The 16,416-nt window shown below is 38.0% G+C and overlaps 1 protein-coding gene across 1 annotated transcript in view; it reads right to left on the bottom strand.

Moving 5' to 3' along the window:
* lrp4 (low density lipoprotein receptor-related protein 4) overlaps window positions 1-16,416 on the bottom strand; it is a 369,462-nt gene that overhangs the window by 237,876 nt on the left and 115,170 nt on the right.

The following is a 16,416-nucleotide window of genomic DNA, read 5'->3' as shown; positions in this document are numbered from 1 at the left end:
CATCTTTTCTGCTGTGAACGGCCCAGGAGTTTCCACCAAGTCATTGTGGATATCGCCCAAGTGAATATTTGTCCAGGTAGTTGGAGATTCTGACCAGAAATTTGGTTTGTTCCACCTTTTGTCGGGGTTGAAAAGGGTGATTTGGCTCCATCGATGCTTATGACCAATTTCTGGTCAAATGGTCTTGGGTCCTCTGCCGTTAGAGTGGATAAATAACCGGGATCAATACCCTTTACGTGTTTTCTCGCTCCGTCCGTCATGTTGAATTAGTGTTTCTTGCCGCCGACCAAAATAATTCCCAGCATGCAACGCGCGCTTTTGTCAACAATGAAACTCGCCTATTGACAAAGTCGATCTTTTCAAGTCTTTTGAACCATATCACTTTTGTTTCTGGTTCTGATATTGTCATATTTTAGTTTTGGGATTCAGACATCGTTAATTATGTGGTTGTTGGATCCTAACAGCGGAAAACGACTCGAGAAATTTGTTTGCGAACTCCATAAATGCAAAAGAGAATCAGATGTGTGTGACTGCAAACCTCTGTTCAAACTGTTTCTCTTCCCAACGGAATTGAAAAATAGTGAAAGGTGAAGGCGATGGGCAGGACATAAAATAATGTCCAAGTGCTACAGGTAAAAACTGTGAATAAAAGTGCAACAGCAAACAGTGCATCAAGCTAAAACTATTACAGGAACCAATAAGATAAAACAAAAATAAAATACAATTAACAAAAGGCTTTAGTAAAAAGATACATTTTAAGATTTTGTTTAAAAACAGAAGTAGACTGTGGGGCTCTCAAGTGGTCGGGGAGACTATTCCAAAGCCTTGGAGCTGATTGATTCTCGGGAAGGACCAAAAAGGAAACCTTTGACCGCCTAAATCCTCCCGAGTTTGCAGAGAACATTTTGTATGTGGAACGGCAACAAAGCAAAACCCCGATCCTTCGCTCAACCTCGGTTACGAATTAAAAAAGTCAACGCCAAAACGAAAGGCACCAACTGTTCACCAAGAAACACCTTCCACTGCAAAGAGACCAAGACGTGATGTTGCTGTAAAACCACAAGAACAAGAAGTTTGTCTTCTGCACCTCTCGCTTAACAAACGGGATTTTACTTTGTTGCCGCTCCACGTACAAAATATTTGAGACTTTTGATGATACGAGATCACGATATTTCAGTTACTCTCATAATCTGTGCCTTAAATACATATTATGGTTAAGATTTTGTGAAACATTTAAAACATTTGTCCAAATTTAGCCTTTTGTTTTGGATTTGATTTTCGACCTTCCTGGCTTGAAATCATGACATCGCATTTGGGATCTGTTACCTAGCAACCCTGGGCCAAAACTCCAAAACTAATGCGTCGGCTCACACAGAAATCATGAAATGACTGATAAAAAGAAAAGTAAAACCTTAATTTTCATTTGTTTCTTGTGTGAAAATTGCGACAAACTTACGGACAAAACTCTCCCTCTGCCTCTACTTTGTGTAATTTTCAACACATTTTTCAACTTTTTTTCCCCACAAATAGTTTCTGGTTTGGTATAAAACTATAATTTAGATTTACAACTAGTTTTAACGCACTAAATTAAATCAAAATTACTTTTCTGCTACATATTATAATGTTGTTTCCTTATCAAAAACAGACCTGGAGTTGTGTTTTGTTTCATTCACACACAAACCCTGCATAAAAAGTAAAATTGATGACATCACAAGGTGGAACGGAGCATTTTGAGCTTCGGAGATGTAGACAAACATGTGTGAATGAAACAAAATGCAACTCCAGGTCTGTTTTTGATGAGGTAAACACCTATATTGCGACAAACTTCTGGACAAAACTCTCCCTATGCCTCTATTTTGTGTAATTTTCAACACATTTTTCAACTTTTTTTTGTTTCTTGATTGGCGTAAAACTATAATTTATATTTACGACACGTTTTATCCCACTAAATTAAATCAAAATTAGTCATACACACTTTTTTGATCGATGTTATAATGTTGTTTCCTTATCAAAAACAGACCTGGAGTTGAGTTTTGTTTCATTCACACATTTTTAAACGCACAAACCCTGCATAAAAAGTAAAATTGATGACATCACAAGGTGGAAAGGAGTATTTTGAGCTTCGGAGATGTAGACAAACATGTGAATGAAACAAAACGCAACTCCAGGTCTGTTTTTGATGAGGAAACAACATTATAACATGTCTTAAAGCTCACAAGAGTCAAGTTTGGGTGATGTAGGACCTTTAAAGTGGACCGTGAGGTTTTTTTTTTTTTGTTTTGTTTTGTTTTTTTGAGTGGGACGTCCTGCTCCGGCTCAGGGGAGAGAGACTCAGACCGACAGCGCACAAACGGGGGGCGCCGTCAGGGGGCCCATAACCCGCACGGGGACAAAGGGCCCGAGTACAAAGCGGAGGGCGGAGGGAGAGGTCGAGTAGGTGCTCTTACGAGACGAGTGGGATCAGAAGTTATGTCAAAAACAATACGGTAAAAGCACTTTGGCTCATTCTTCAAAGCCTGGATAACAAAACAGGGTTGTTAAAAGTGTGGAAAACCAGATACTAAACGATCTTAAAACTAGAATCGAAACCAGATAGTCTTTTGAGCAGGTATCGATACTGAAAAAGTCACATTCATAGGACAGAAATGAACGTTTCCTGAAGCTTTAGAATGATCTTGAGCTGTTTCAGAACAAGTATAAGAGCACAAAGACTAAGTAGATGCACATGGACTAGGGCTGGGTATCGTTAAGAAGTTGCCGATACGATACATACCTCGATACTCGGGCAACGATACTATGATACAGTGCACTTTCAATTTGATACGATATATTTAAAATCAATTTGATATGGTTAATGAAATGAAATGAAATAAAAAAAATAAATATAATATAATATAAAATAAAAAAAATAAAATTTTATATAAATAAAAATAAAAAATTAAATTAAATTAAAAATAAATACAATAAAATAAAAATAAAAATAAATAATGGCTAACTCAGACATGTCAAACTCAGGCCCAGGGACCAAATTTGGCCCATGATATAATTATGTTTGGCCCGTGAGATCATATCAAATGTGTATTTGAGCTGAGCATGAGCTGACTACAGATCGACTATAGAGACAATTTTGTTATTATTTTAGATTCTGCTTGTTCTGGATTCAGTGTTTAAGCAAAACTATTATTAAACATTTATTTTAATAAGAAAAACGTTTAATATTACATATCTCGAAAGAAGAGAAATCATGCAGATGTTGCTCAAATTTTTCAAAAAATATTTAGTTTGGCCCACGACTTAGTCCCGGGTTTTAAATTTTGGCCTCTGTGAATTTGAGTTTGACACCCCTGGGCTAACTCATGACACTAAAATCTTTGTTAAATCACTTCTTGTGCAAAGTTCACATGAAACACGCACATTTTAATCATCAAAACTGTGAAAATGTCAAATGTGTTGCATAAACGAGTTTCCTTCCTCTAAACCAGGGGTGTCAAATTAATTTTGGTCCGGGGGCCGTATCCAACCGACTTTGATCCCAAAGGGGCCGGATCAGAAAACTCATGACAAATAAACCCCAAAAATAACAATAAGTTCAAATATTTGTGCAGAGAAACACAAATCTATTACAGAAATCTTTTTTAATTGATGAACTCTTTCTTTTACAAAATATTATAATATTATGAACAACCTGAAACTTTAAGAAAAATGTAATTTCAACACAAAGTTTTTAAACATTGAACTTGTATAAATAGGAATAAGTAAATTTTTCTTGGAAAATCCTGCACTCGGCTCCACTTTTCTCATTTTTGACATTTTGTTGATGAGGGTGTCACGGTCAACAGTCAAAACGATCGTCCTTTAAGAGCGTTTGGAAAGAGACAAGTCTTCATTTGTGCTGCTCTGGTGGGAGGGGCCACGTACAGAGACGCTGGAGACGCTGCTGTGATAAACACCACAGAAAATTAACAATATTTTAATAAAAAATTTGAATTTAAATATTTTAGAAGAAAATCAGCCGAGGGCCAGATTAAAGATCTTGGAGGGCCTGTAATTTAGTAAAATATACCAAAAAATACTCTTGGTGATATATCGATACAGCAGCCCACGATATCGATACTGTACCATCACATTAAACAATACGATATTTCGATATTTCTGCACACACCTACCACGGAGCAATATGGAACCTACCTGGATTACACAGATTTAAATATAATATATAAACACACAATATAAAAGAAAGTACGACGATTTAATGCTGAAAACTTTTAGAGGCCAAACCGGTAATACTGACAACAACTAGCATGCTAACAGCGCAGTTCTTGGACAATACAACTTCTTTGTCCCCAGTACAGATATACTGTAAAAGCAGCTCTTAAGGGTGAGAAAAATCTGATTAAAACTCTTTACAATGACAATGACAATAACATACTTCACCTCCATAAAACCATATTATTGTACTGTTGTTTTGCAGTGAAAATGCCAAAAAACAGAGAAAAAATCATATTAAAAGACGCTCGCTGCTATTTAGTTCTTAAAATGTCATTGTGTTGTGTAAAAAAGTGACCAAAAATCAGTATCGGATTTGATTTTAGTTCAAAAATCGATGTGAAATGTTAGTATCGTGGCTTATTTTCGCCTGCAAAACACGCTCCTTTTCGTCTCCAAACTCGCTGAATTCACAATATCCCTTAAATTAAACGCTCTGGTTTGATTTAAGACGCCAATCACTCAGCGTTAGAGTGTGTTGACCGTCCCGAGAGCCTCCAGCTGGTCTCCTCCTGCTCGCCGGAGAGAGAAAGAGACAGACAGACAGAGAGGGGGTCCCCGCTCGTAAAAAAACCTCGGCCCACGAACAGCAGCCGGGCCCGGGCGTGTTTATGGGAACGTGGGCCCTGGGCGGAGGGGGTGGGGCCCCGAGTCAAAAGTGCCGCACTGGGGCCAAAAACGCAGATCTGTCACGGCTGTCAACGTCGCTTAGCAAAGAGAGAAAGAGAGAGAAGAAGAGATGAGAAAAACAGGAGAGAAATGTAACAAACAAGTGAAGAAGCAGCTGAAACGGTAAAAGAAGCACAATTTTGAAAAACAAAAGACTTTAGATGAGCGATTTATGTTTTAATATTAAGATTCCGTTCACAATTTTTCTGATAAGTATTGTGATGTTGATAACATTTGTGATCTCATTGTACAATATTTATTTTTCATCCGTGTATCATTCGTTCATTCGTTTTTCAATATAAAACCAAAAATAAGAAAATGAAAAAACAACTGTTTTCTTCATTATTTGTCTCCAAAACCAAAATGAAAAAACAGATAAGGATTTGTTTTTTCAGTTTTCGATTTTGTGTTTAAATGAAGAATGGAAAAAATGGATAACGGCCGTTTCTCGTTTATGTGACTTCTGTGACTGCGATGCTGGACTTTTGCACCGCATACGGACTGAACCAGGACTGATCCAGGACTGATCCAGGTCCGAGACCAGGACCAGACCAGAACCAGACCAGGACCAGACCAGGACCAGACCAGGACCAGAGCGGGACTGAGACCGGGACTGAGACTGAGACCAGTGGTCCGAGCGGTTCCGTGTCATCGTCTCCGCACTGGTTCTGTGTGGGGAAAGTGAGAATGTTCTGTGGACTCCAGGTCCGGACGAGCTGCTCTGGTCCTCCACGCTCAAGAACCGCGGCTGGTTCCGAGGTGGTGCAAAGCATCCGACTGACGCTTTCACACCAACGAAAACGAACCGAACTAAGAGCTTTTGGTTCAAATGGACCAGGTCCGGGACCAGACCGGGACCAGAGCGCTACTGAGACTGGGACCAGACCGGGTCAGAGACCGAGACAAGACCAGGACCAGACCGGGACCAGACAGGAGGCTCAGAGCCCACGGCAGGGCCGGAGCTCGAAGCTGAGGCTTGAACCTCGCGGAGGTTCTGAGTCAAAGCTCGGAGTCCACCCTGGTCCTGCTCTGGTCCCGGTCTAGTCTCGGACCTGGATCAGTCCTGGTTCAGTCCGTACCCGGTGCAAAATCCAGCATCACAGTCACGGAAGTCACGTAAACGGGAAACGGCCGTTATCCGTTTTTTCCATTCTTCATTTAAACACAAAATCGAAAACTGAAAAAAGGAATCGTTAACCCTTTTTTCATTTTGGTTTTGGAGACAAATAACGAAGAAAACTGTTGTTTTTTCATTTTCTTATTTTGGTTTTATATTGAAAAACGAATGAACGAATGATACACGGATTATTTTTGATTCGTTTTTGTGAGAGAATTTAAGACATTTTACAAAGCTCTGATCAGCTTTTAGTGTTATTTTAAAGTCATATCCCAAAGAGTAAAAGGTGCACTGTGTAACTTTTTTCAATAGAAATGTCATCGCTCTCTCTGGAATGTTCCACAGTGTGACTTTAAAACAGCTCTACCTTATGTTTATTCAATTCCAAGTGGTTTTATAGCTGAAAAATACCTAGAAAATCGAGTATTCTGGCTGTGAGCGGAGTCGCCTCTCCACAGATCTGAGCTTTAACTTGGTCTGGTTGGTCATGAAGATGGAAAGGTTTAATGCCACACTGTGAAACATTCCAGACAAAGCAACCACGGAGAAAAGCATTTGGAACAACAGATGGTGTAAATAATCTTCTTTAAGCAAATTTTCAAAGATTCACTGAACTTTTCACAACCGACTGAGTTAAAACTTTTCACCAATTTCACCAATGTCTTTCAGAAAATTTAAAGTTCGACATAGATTATAATGGGTTGCAATGTTTTTTGAATGTTTTTTTTTTCTTTTAAATAAAAATGAAATCAATTTTTTCCTCAGTTTTTGACCAGTTTTGAACATTTTGGGTTCTTTCAGCCAAGTAATCCCCTCTATGTTTGCAATTGTAATACTCCCTACAACTGTACAACACAGCCTTATGTAACAGATAATACTCCCTACAATTGTACAACTCAGCCTTATGTAACAGATAATACTCCCTACAACCGTACAACAACTCGACATTATGTAACAGATAATACTCCCTACAACTGTACAACACAGCCTTATGTAACAGATAATACTCCCTACAACTGTACAACTCAGCCTTATGTAACAGATAATACTCCCTACAACCGTACAGCAACTCGACATTATGTAACAGATAATACTCCCTACAACCGTACAGCAACTCGACATTATGAAACAGATAATACTCCCTACAACTGTACCACAACTCACCCTTATGTAACAGATAATACTCCCTACAACCGTACAACAACTCGACATTATGAAACAGATAATACTCCCTACAACTGTACCACAACTCACCCTTATGTAACAGATAATACTCCCTACACCTGTACAGCTCATAATTATGTAACAGATAATACTCCCTACAACTTTACAGCTCACCTTTATGTAACAGATAATACTCCCTACAACTGTACAACTCAGCCTTATGTAACAGATAATACTCCCTACAACTTTACAGCTCACCTTTATGTAACAGATAATACTCCCTACAACTGTACAACTCAGCCTTATGTAACAGATAATACTCCCTACAACCGTACAACAACTCACCCTTATGTAACAGATAATACTCCCTACAACTGTACAACTCAGCCTTATGTAACAGATAATACTCCCTACAACTGTACAACAACTCGACATTATGAAACAGATAATACTCCCTACAACTGTACAACTCAGCCTTATGTAACAGATAATACTCCCTACAACCGTACAACAACTCACCCTTATGTAACAGATAATACTCCCTACAACTGTACAACTCAGCCTTATGTAACAGATAATACTCCCTACAACTGTACAACTCAGCCTTATGTAACAGATAATACTCCCTACAACCGTACAGCAACTCGACATTATGAAACAGATAATACTCCCTACAAATGTACAACAACTCAGCCTTATGTAACAGATAATACTCCCTACAACTGTACAATAACTCATCATTATGTAGCAGATAATACTCCCTACAACTGTACAATAACTCGCCCTTATGTAACAGATAATACTCCCTACAAATGTACAACAACTCACAATTATGTAACAGATAATACTCCCTACAACTGTACAATAACTCGCCCTTATGTAACAGATAATACTCCCTACAACTTTACAGCTCACCTTTATGTAACAGATAATACTCCCTACAACTGTACAACAACTCAGCCTTATGTAACAGATAATACTCCCTACAACTGTACAGCAACTTGACATTATGAAACAGATAATACTCCCTACAACCGTACAACAACTCGACATTATGTAACAGATAATACTCCCTACAACTGTACAGCAACTCACAATTATGTAACAGATAATACTCCCTACAACCGTACAACAACTCGACATTATGTAACAGATAATGCTCCCTACAAATGTACAACAACTCACAATTATGTAAAAGATAATACTCCCTACAACTGGACAACAACTCGCCCTTAATCTTAACTTAATCTTAACGTTTTTCAGAACAAAAAACACAATTTTTTAAAAACATTTTTGAAGCCGACCTTTTGCATTTTTTGCATTTTATTCTGTCCAACGTCAAAAACCCCAAACCCCCGATGACACGTTCAGACACACGTTCAGACACACGTGCCGCGAGCGTCTGTCCGTACGTTTGCACAACACCTCATCAAAAACCTGCCCGGTCATCAGATTTACCGCCGCGCCGACCCCTCCGAGACCTCTGACCTCCCGCTCGCTGACCTGGAAGTTATGTCCATTCTGAGGCCACCGCTTCCTGCTCCTATAAACACACAACAGCGGAACCAAAAAAAAAGAAGAAAAAAAAAAAAAAGCGCAGGGGTAGAATCATTAACTACTGACCACAATGAAGTCCACTGTGTCCGAGTACAGCAGCCGAACGGACGGTCAAACTTCTGAGGAGGAAACGACACAGCGGACGCATTCATGATTGTGGATCCTTCTCAAAAAAAAAAATAAAAAATTACGAAAAATTCTATAGTTATGCGTCACAAGTCTATGCAATAATTGGGTTTTGACAAAATATAGAAAATTTTCGTGATATTCTATTTATTTGAGAGACGAGTAACAGCAATTTTCTGACAAACCTTGAGATTGTGGTTAGATTTCGATTTGCGTTTTGTTTCATTCACACGTTTGAGTAACGTTGAGTTTATTTTTAGTCCGTCTACGTCTCAAAAGCTCAAAATGCTCTGTTCAGCCTTGTGATGTCATGAAACAACAACAACCAACAACCAAATCAGACAATGGAGCAATCAATTCAATTAAATATAATAAATAAGTTAATAAAATAGAATACAAATAAATAAAGGAATAAAATCGAGCTAAAACCAGTTAAAGTAGAGGTAGTTTTGAAGTTAAAAGCTCCTTTTTCTTTTATTTAGTAGAGATTGGCAATTCCAGGGTTGAAATCATCCATATGATTCTATTAAATCACCAAATGACATCACAAGTGGTTTCAGTTTGCATATTTAGGCTGAGTTTATTCTCAGAGTTTGTGAGTTAAACAAAGCACAACTCCAGGTCTGTTTGCGATGAGGAAACAGCAAAAAAAGAGTGTAATATGGGCACTTTAATTCACCTAGTGTCTCCACTCAATTTCATTTCTCTCCAGTGACTAGGTCAGGAATTGAAATACACTAGACCAGGAGTGTCAAACTCATTTTGGTCCGGGGGCTGTATCCAACCTACTTTGATCTCAAAGGGGCCGGATCAGAAAACTCATGGCAAATAAACCCCAAAAACAGCAATAAGTTCAAATATTTGTGCAGAGAAAAGCAAATCTAATACAGAAATCTTTTTTAATTGATGAACTCTTTCTTTTACAAAATATTATAATATTATGAGAAAAAATGCAATTTCTACACAATGTTTTAACATGAACTTGTATGCAAATAGGAATAAGTAAATTTTTCTTGGAGGCGTCCACTTTTCTCATGTTGGACATTTTTCTGATGAGGGTGTCACGGTCAACAGTCAAAACGATCGTCCTTTAAGAGCGTTTGGAAAGAGACAAGTCTTCATTTGTGCTGCTCTGGTGGGAGGAGCCACGTACAGAGACGCTGGAGACGCTGCTGTGATAAACACCGCAGAAAATTACCAATATTTTAATAGAAAATATGATTAAAATATTTTAGTACAAAATCAGCCGAGGGCCAGATTAAAGGTCTTGGAGGGCTGGATCCGTATGTTTGAACCACAGAAGTTGTAGACCGCACACCAGCCAATCAGCGTAGAGCTGTGGAGCCATGACTGGGTCCCTTTTGTGGAACAGCACAACAGTAAACAAAGCGTCGAGATGGATGTAGACGAAGACAGACAATCTGTGTTGGTAACGAATCCTGAAGATTTAAAGCAGGAACAAAAAGAATGTTCGGTGAATTTTATCAAGGGGAAAGATGTTATTTTCCTTCTTCCTGTGGGATTTGGCTCATTACATACGTCACGACCAAATAACAGCGATTGGTTAAATAAAAAAGGTTTCCGCCTACTGTTGAGCGAACGAATCCTAATGCTGCAAGGTCAGACGGTTTCTACGAAGTGAAACCAGCTGATGAATCAGGCTACCCTTTAATAACAGGATTCTGTTCAAATATGTTATTAGGTTCTTTTTTCAGACCAAGAGTTTGTTTTCATACCTGACAGTTTCGACTGCTCACTAGCAGTAGGAAGACAACACCAAAACCTGTATAAATCAGCCGACCAGACACGTCACAGCCACATCACATGACCTGAGGAAGAGCGCAGGCAGCAGTCGAAACTGTCAGGTATGAAACAAACTCTTGGTCTGAAAAAAGAACCTAATAACATAAAATATCGGAATGACCAAATTCACATTTTTAAACACATCCAGAAGAATTGACAAAGGCTTGACAGTTTTTACGCAGAATAAGACAGCAGATTGTTTGTGGAACAAACTATGATACTACAAAAACTCGCAGTCTTTGTGATTTACTATTAATGTCTATTCAAGAACTACTGACCACAATGAAGTCCACTGTGTCCAGAGTTTGAGGGGTCAAAGTTCTAGTGTTGTCACCAGACGAGAATTTCAAACTCTATTTTGATACTAAAGAATAGACTCAGTACTCAGTATTGATTCTGATACCACGATGAAAATAATAATAATAAAAATAAAACACTTTATTTAGACCAGAGAATGTGATTTTCAACATTAAGTCCGTGGTCCAGGTCGGTTCCTTTGTGGTCCGTGGGCGTGTACTAGTCTATTTGCTCTTATTACTTGTTCTGATACTGCTCAAGATCATTCTAAACCCGTCCATCTAGTTTAGATATCAGTTTTAGTATCGATTAGTATCTGATTTTCGATATTTTTGGACAAAGTGTAAGTGAGAGCTGGGGGTCTATGAACATCTGCACACAAAGAAAAGCGCTCAAGGCTGAGAATTTCCAAAAACTACAACCCAGATCCAAGTTGGACTGAGGGTCGGTTGTGTAAAGAGTTGATGATAATTTCTTAAAGTTCCAAAATGTCACGAAAACGAAAAGAAAAGAGAGTTTTTAAGAAGTTGGACCGGGTTCTGAACTGTAAACAAAATCGTTCTCCAACTGTTAACCAACGGAGCTGTACTTTTAAACTATGAAGCAATTTACAGTGGTTTCAAATGTCCCGAAATGACGACGTTACACAATAGAAAGTGAATGTTTTGTTCTCGTTGCTATGGAGATGTCATTGATCTGTCTGGAATGTTCCACAGTGTGACATTAAACAGCTCAACTTTACATTTACTGAATTACAGGTGGTTTTAGAGCTCAAAAACACAGAGAAAAACAAACATTCTGACTGTGAGCGGGGTCGCCTCTCCACAGATCTGACCTCTCACTTGGTCCGGTTTGGTCTACGTGAAGATAGAAACTTTAATGCCGTACTGTGGAACATTCCAGCAGCAAAACAAGCATCAGAAAAGTTACACAATGCACCTTTAAGTTGTCATTTAAACCGTTTTTAAGCATGTTTTCAGATTCACTCAAATTTTAAAATACAAAATAGATTATAATAAGTTTTAATAACGTGTACATATTTTTTCATGTTTTTTGGATGGTTTTACGCTTTTAAATAAAAAATTAAATATTTTTTCCAAAATTTTCCCCCAGTTTTGAACATTTAGGGTTCTTTTAGATCAGAAAAAAAACTCATCATCTAAAACTCTTTAATTTATTACATTTGTTTATCCAAACAATGTGAGTATTTTTTCCCATTCAAAAGATTTTGTACAAATTGTTAATCACTATTATAATTCATCATTCTGAAAACCATGGAGTTTTTCAACCAAGTTATGACATAAATTATAATGTGTCATTTTTATTTTTATTTTTTTTCATGTTTTTTGGACGGTTTTACTCTTTTAAATAAAAATGAAATCAGTTCTTCCTTAATTTTTGTCCAGTTTTGAACATTTTTGGGTTCTTTTAGACCAGAGGATTTTATAAACATGTACTAAGGACTGGGAGAAACCTTATTCTTCTAAAATTCTTACATTTATTTATTACATTTGTTTATCCAGGCAAAATATGAGTGATATGTGACATTTTGAGTACTTTTTCTCATTCAAACGATATCATATTTTGTTTAAAATGTTAATCGGTCCTATAATAGTCATTTTAAAACCCATGGAGAGCTTTTCTTAATCTCATTATCCTATCCTTTTCATGTTTTTTGGACAGATTTACTCTTTTAAATATCATTGAAATGATTTTTTTTCTAAATATTTGACCAGTTTTTAACATTTTGAATTCTTTCAGTCAAAGCCTGGAGGATCTTATAAACATGTACTAAGGATTGGGAGAAACCTTATCCTCTAAAATTCTTATTATTACATTTGTTTATATAGACAATATGTTCAAAAGATATAATATTTGGTATAAATTGTTAATCGGTCCTATAATAGTTTGTCATTCTAAAAAACAGAGAAATGTTCTTAATTTCAACCAAGATATGACATACATTATAATGTGTAGCTATGTTTTTATCATGTTTTTTGGATGGTTTTTCCTTCATTTTTGACATGCCGGACACAGTTTTGGACATTTGGACATCATGTACTAAGGATAAGAAGAGACCTTATCTACTAAAAATTCTTAGGCCCCATCCACACTAGTTTGTATTCGAGTGGTTTTCGTTGTGGATGCAGTGTTCATTCACACTAATCCGCTCGAAAACGGCTCCAAAGACGGAACGATCTGGATCTGGCACTGTGTGGACGCCTGAAAACGCTGATACTCTGACATAGGAGCTCTAGTTGCGTCTTTATTGGACCACGTCACTGTGACTTGCTCCTTCCCCATTCGGTGATTTCGTGACATTGCTCATGTGACGCTATTGCGGAAAACAGTTTAAACAACCCATAGACAAACGGGAAACAGCGCAACTAGAACTACTTACACAGAACAGACTCACCATCAGCAGAACACCCCTCTGTCACAGAAAAACCATGTATCATTCATTCACTTGTTTTTCAATATAAAGCTAAAAATAAGAAAACCAAAAAAACTATGATTTTCTTCATTATTTGTCTCCAAAACCAAAATAAAAAAACAGATAATGATTCATTTTTTCAGTTTTCGATTTTGTGTTTAAATGAAAAATGGAAAAAACGGATAATGGCCGTTTAAGTGACTTCTGTGACTGCGATGCCGGACTTTCACACAGCATATGGACTGAACCAGGAGTGATCCAGGTCCAGGACCACACCGGGACCAGACCAGGACCAGAGCGGGACTGAAACCAGACCGGGACCAGACTGAGACTGAGACCAGAGTGGGACCAGAGCGGGACTGAGACCGAGACCAGACCGGGACCAGACTGAGACTGAGACCAGAGTGGAGACCAGAGCGGGACTGAGACCGAGACCAGAGCGAGACCAGAGTGAGACCAGAATGGACTCCGAGCTTTGACTCCGAGTCTCTGCGAGGACCGAGCATCAGCTATCAGGACTATGAGCCTCCGGTCTGGTCCCGCTTTGGTCCCGCTTGGGTCCTGCTCGGGTCCTGGTCTGGTCCCAGACCTGGATCAGTCCTGGTTCAGTCCGTATGCTGTGCAAAAGTCCGGCATCGCAGTCACGGAAGTCACGTAAATGGGAAACGGTTGTTATCCGTTTTTTCCATTTTTCATTTAAACACAAAATCGAAAACTGAAAAAACAAATCATTATCCATTTTTCCATTTTGGTTTTGGAGACAAATAATGAAGAAAACTGTTGTTTTTTCATTTTCTTATTTTTGGTTTTATATTGAAAAATGAATGAACGAATGATACACGGATTCAGAAAGAACCACCGCGTCAGGGCACAAGGAGCGAGCTGTTTTTTTTTTTTGAGCGCTTAGTTTAGGCAAATGAGCCATGTGGTTTTAAGTTTTGTTTCTGTAAAATGTAAACAAAAATACACAGAAACGACGTGTCTGGATCCAAACCGTTTCCGACACGGTGATACGGTGATTCGTTTCAGTGTAAGCGTAACCTAACATATATTTATTACATTTGTTTATACAGACAATATTTGAGTTATGTGACATTTTGAGTCCTTTTTTCCCATCCAAAAGATATCACGTTCTGTTTAAATCGTTAATCGCCGTGGCAACAGTCTAATATTTGATCGCGGATAGCTTTTTCTTATAATCTCGATCAAGGTTAGACCAAGGACCGGGCCGCCGTGGGGAGCTCCCGCTGCGGAAGGACAGTCGGGGGGGAAGGGGCGTCCACTCCGCAGATAAGATTCAGAGGAGCGTATCTCTGGCTCAGGCCCAGTGTCCCCGTAAGAAGTCAGCACACGGGGACAGACCTGGCAACGCGTCAGATCAGGAGCCTCTGGCAAAGTCAACACGAAGAGAAGAAGAGGAGGAGAGGAGGAAGAGGAGGAAGAAAGAACGAAAGAAGAAACACCGATGAAGGGCTTTCAGGAAGTGTTCAAGGGGTTCGGGGTGAAACGTAGGACCTTTGCCGTAGTAATTAACAATTTAAAACACCAGAAAAGTCACACTGTGCACTTTTAAAGCTACAATGACAAGCACTTTTCCAGAAGCAGCACGTCACCTGCCTTGATTCCACGGCAACGAGCAAAAGTACGTCAAAGAGTCAGGTTTGTGGAGAGGCAATCTCGCTCAGAATAAGGACATGTTTTATAAATTTTTTGGAGCAATAAACTCAAGCAAAAAATAAATAAATAAATAAATAAATGCTTATTTTTGTGTTTTTGGCAAAAAGTTACATACTGTGGCTTTAAGATAAGAGTAGTAGTAGTACTAGTAGTAGCTGTAGTTGTAGCAGTTGTAGCAGTAGTAGTAGTAGTAGCAGTAGTAGTTGTCATAGTAGTTGTCATAGTAGTTGTCGTAGTAGTTGTAGTAGTAGTTGTAATAGTAGTTGTAGTAGTTGTAATAGTAGTTGTAATAGTAGTTGTAATAGTAGTTGTAGTAGTTGTCGTAGTAGTTGTAATAGTAGTTGTCATAGTAGTTGTAATAGTAGTTGTTGGTAGTTGTAATAGTTGTAATAGTAATAGTTTGTAATAGTAGTTGTCATAGTAGTGTGTTAGTAGTAGTTGTCTAGTAGTAGTAGTTGTCATAGTAGTTAGTAGTTGTAGTAGTTGTCATAGTAGTTGTCATAGTAGTTGTAGTAGTTGTCATAGTAGTTAGTAGTTGTAGTAGTAGTGTCATAGTAGTTGTCATAGTAGTTGTATATAGTGTAGTAGTAGTGTAGTAGTTGTAATAGTAGTTGTAGTAGTTGTAGTAGTTGTAATAGTTGTAATAGTAGTTGTCATAGTAGTTAGTTGTATAGTAGTTGTAATAGTAGTTGTCATAGTAGTTGTAGTAGTAGTTGTAATAGTAGTTGTCATAGTAGTTGTAGTAAGTAGTAGTTGTCATAGTAGTTGTCATAGTAGTTGTCATAGTAGTTGTAGTAGTTGTCATAGTAGTTGTAGTTGTCATAGTAGTTGTCATAGTAGTAGTTGTAATAGTAGTTGTCGTAGTAGTTGTAGTAGTACTTGTAATAGTTGTAATAGTAGTTGTAATAGTAGTTGTCGTAGTAGTTGTCGTAGTAGTTGTAGTAGTTGTAGTAGTTGTAATAGTAGTTGTAGTAGGTGTAGTTGTCATAGTAATAGTATTGTATAGTAGTTGTAATAATAGTAGTTGTATAGTAGTTGTCATAGTAGTTGTAGTAGTTGTCATAGTAGTTGTAGTTGTCATAGTAGTTGTCATAGTAGTTGTAATAGTAGTTGTCGTAGTAGTTGTAATAGTTGTCATAGTAGTTGTAATAGTAGTTGTCATAGTAGTTGTCGTAGTAGTTGTAGTAGTTGTAATAGCAGTTGTAATAGTAGTTGTAGTAGGTGTATTAGTTGTCATAGTTGTTGTAATAGTAGTTGTAGTAGTACTTGTAATAGTTGTAATAGTAGTTGTAATAGTAGTTGTCGT

The sequence above is a fragment of the Boleophthalmus pectinirostris genome, unplaced genomic scaffold, assembly GCF_026225935.1.
Source record: "Boleophthalmus pectinirostris isolate CB_2022bp ecotype Guang Dong unplaced genomic scaffold, ASM2622593v1 HiC_scaffold_19, whole genome shotgun sequence".
Lineage (NCBI taxonomy): Eukaryota > Metazoa > Chordata > Actinopteri > Gobiiformes > Gobiidae > Boleophthalmus > Boleophthalmus pectinirostris.
The sequence above is the reverse complement of the archived record's forward strand: the minus strand, read 5'-3'. Positions and strand labels throughout refer to the sequence as shown.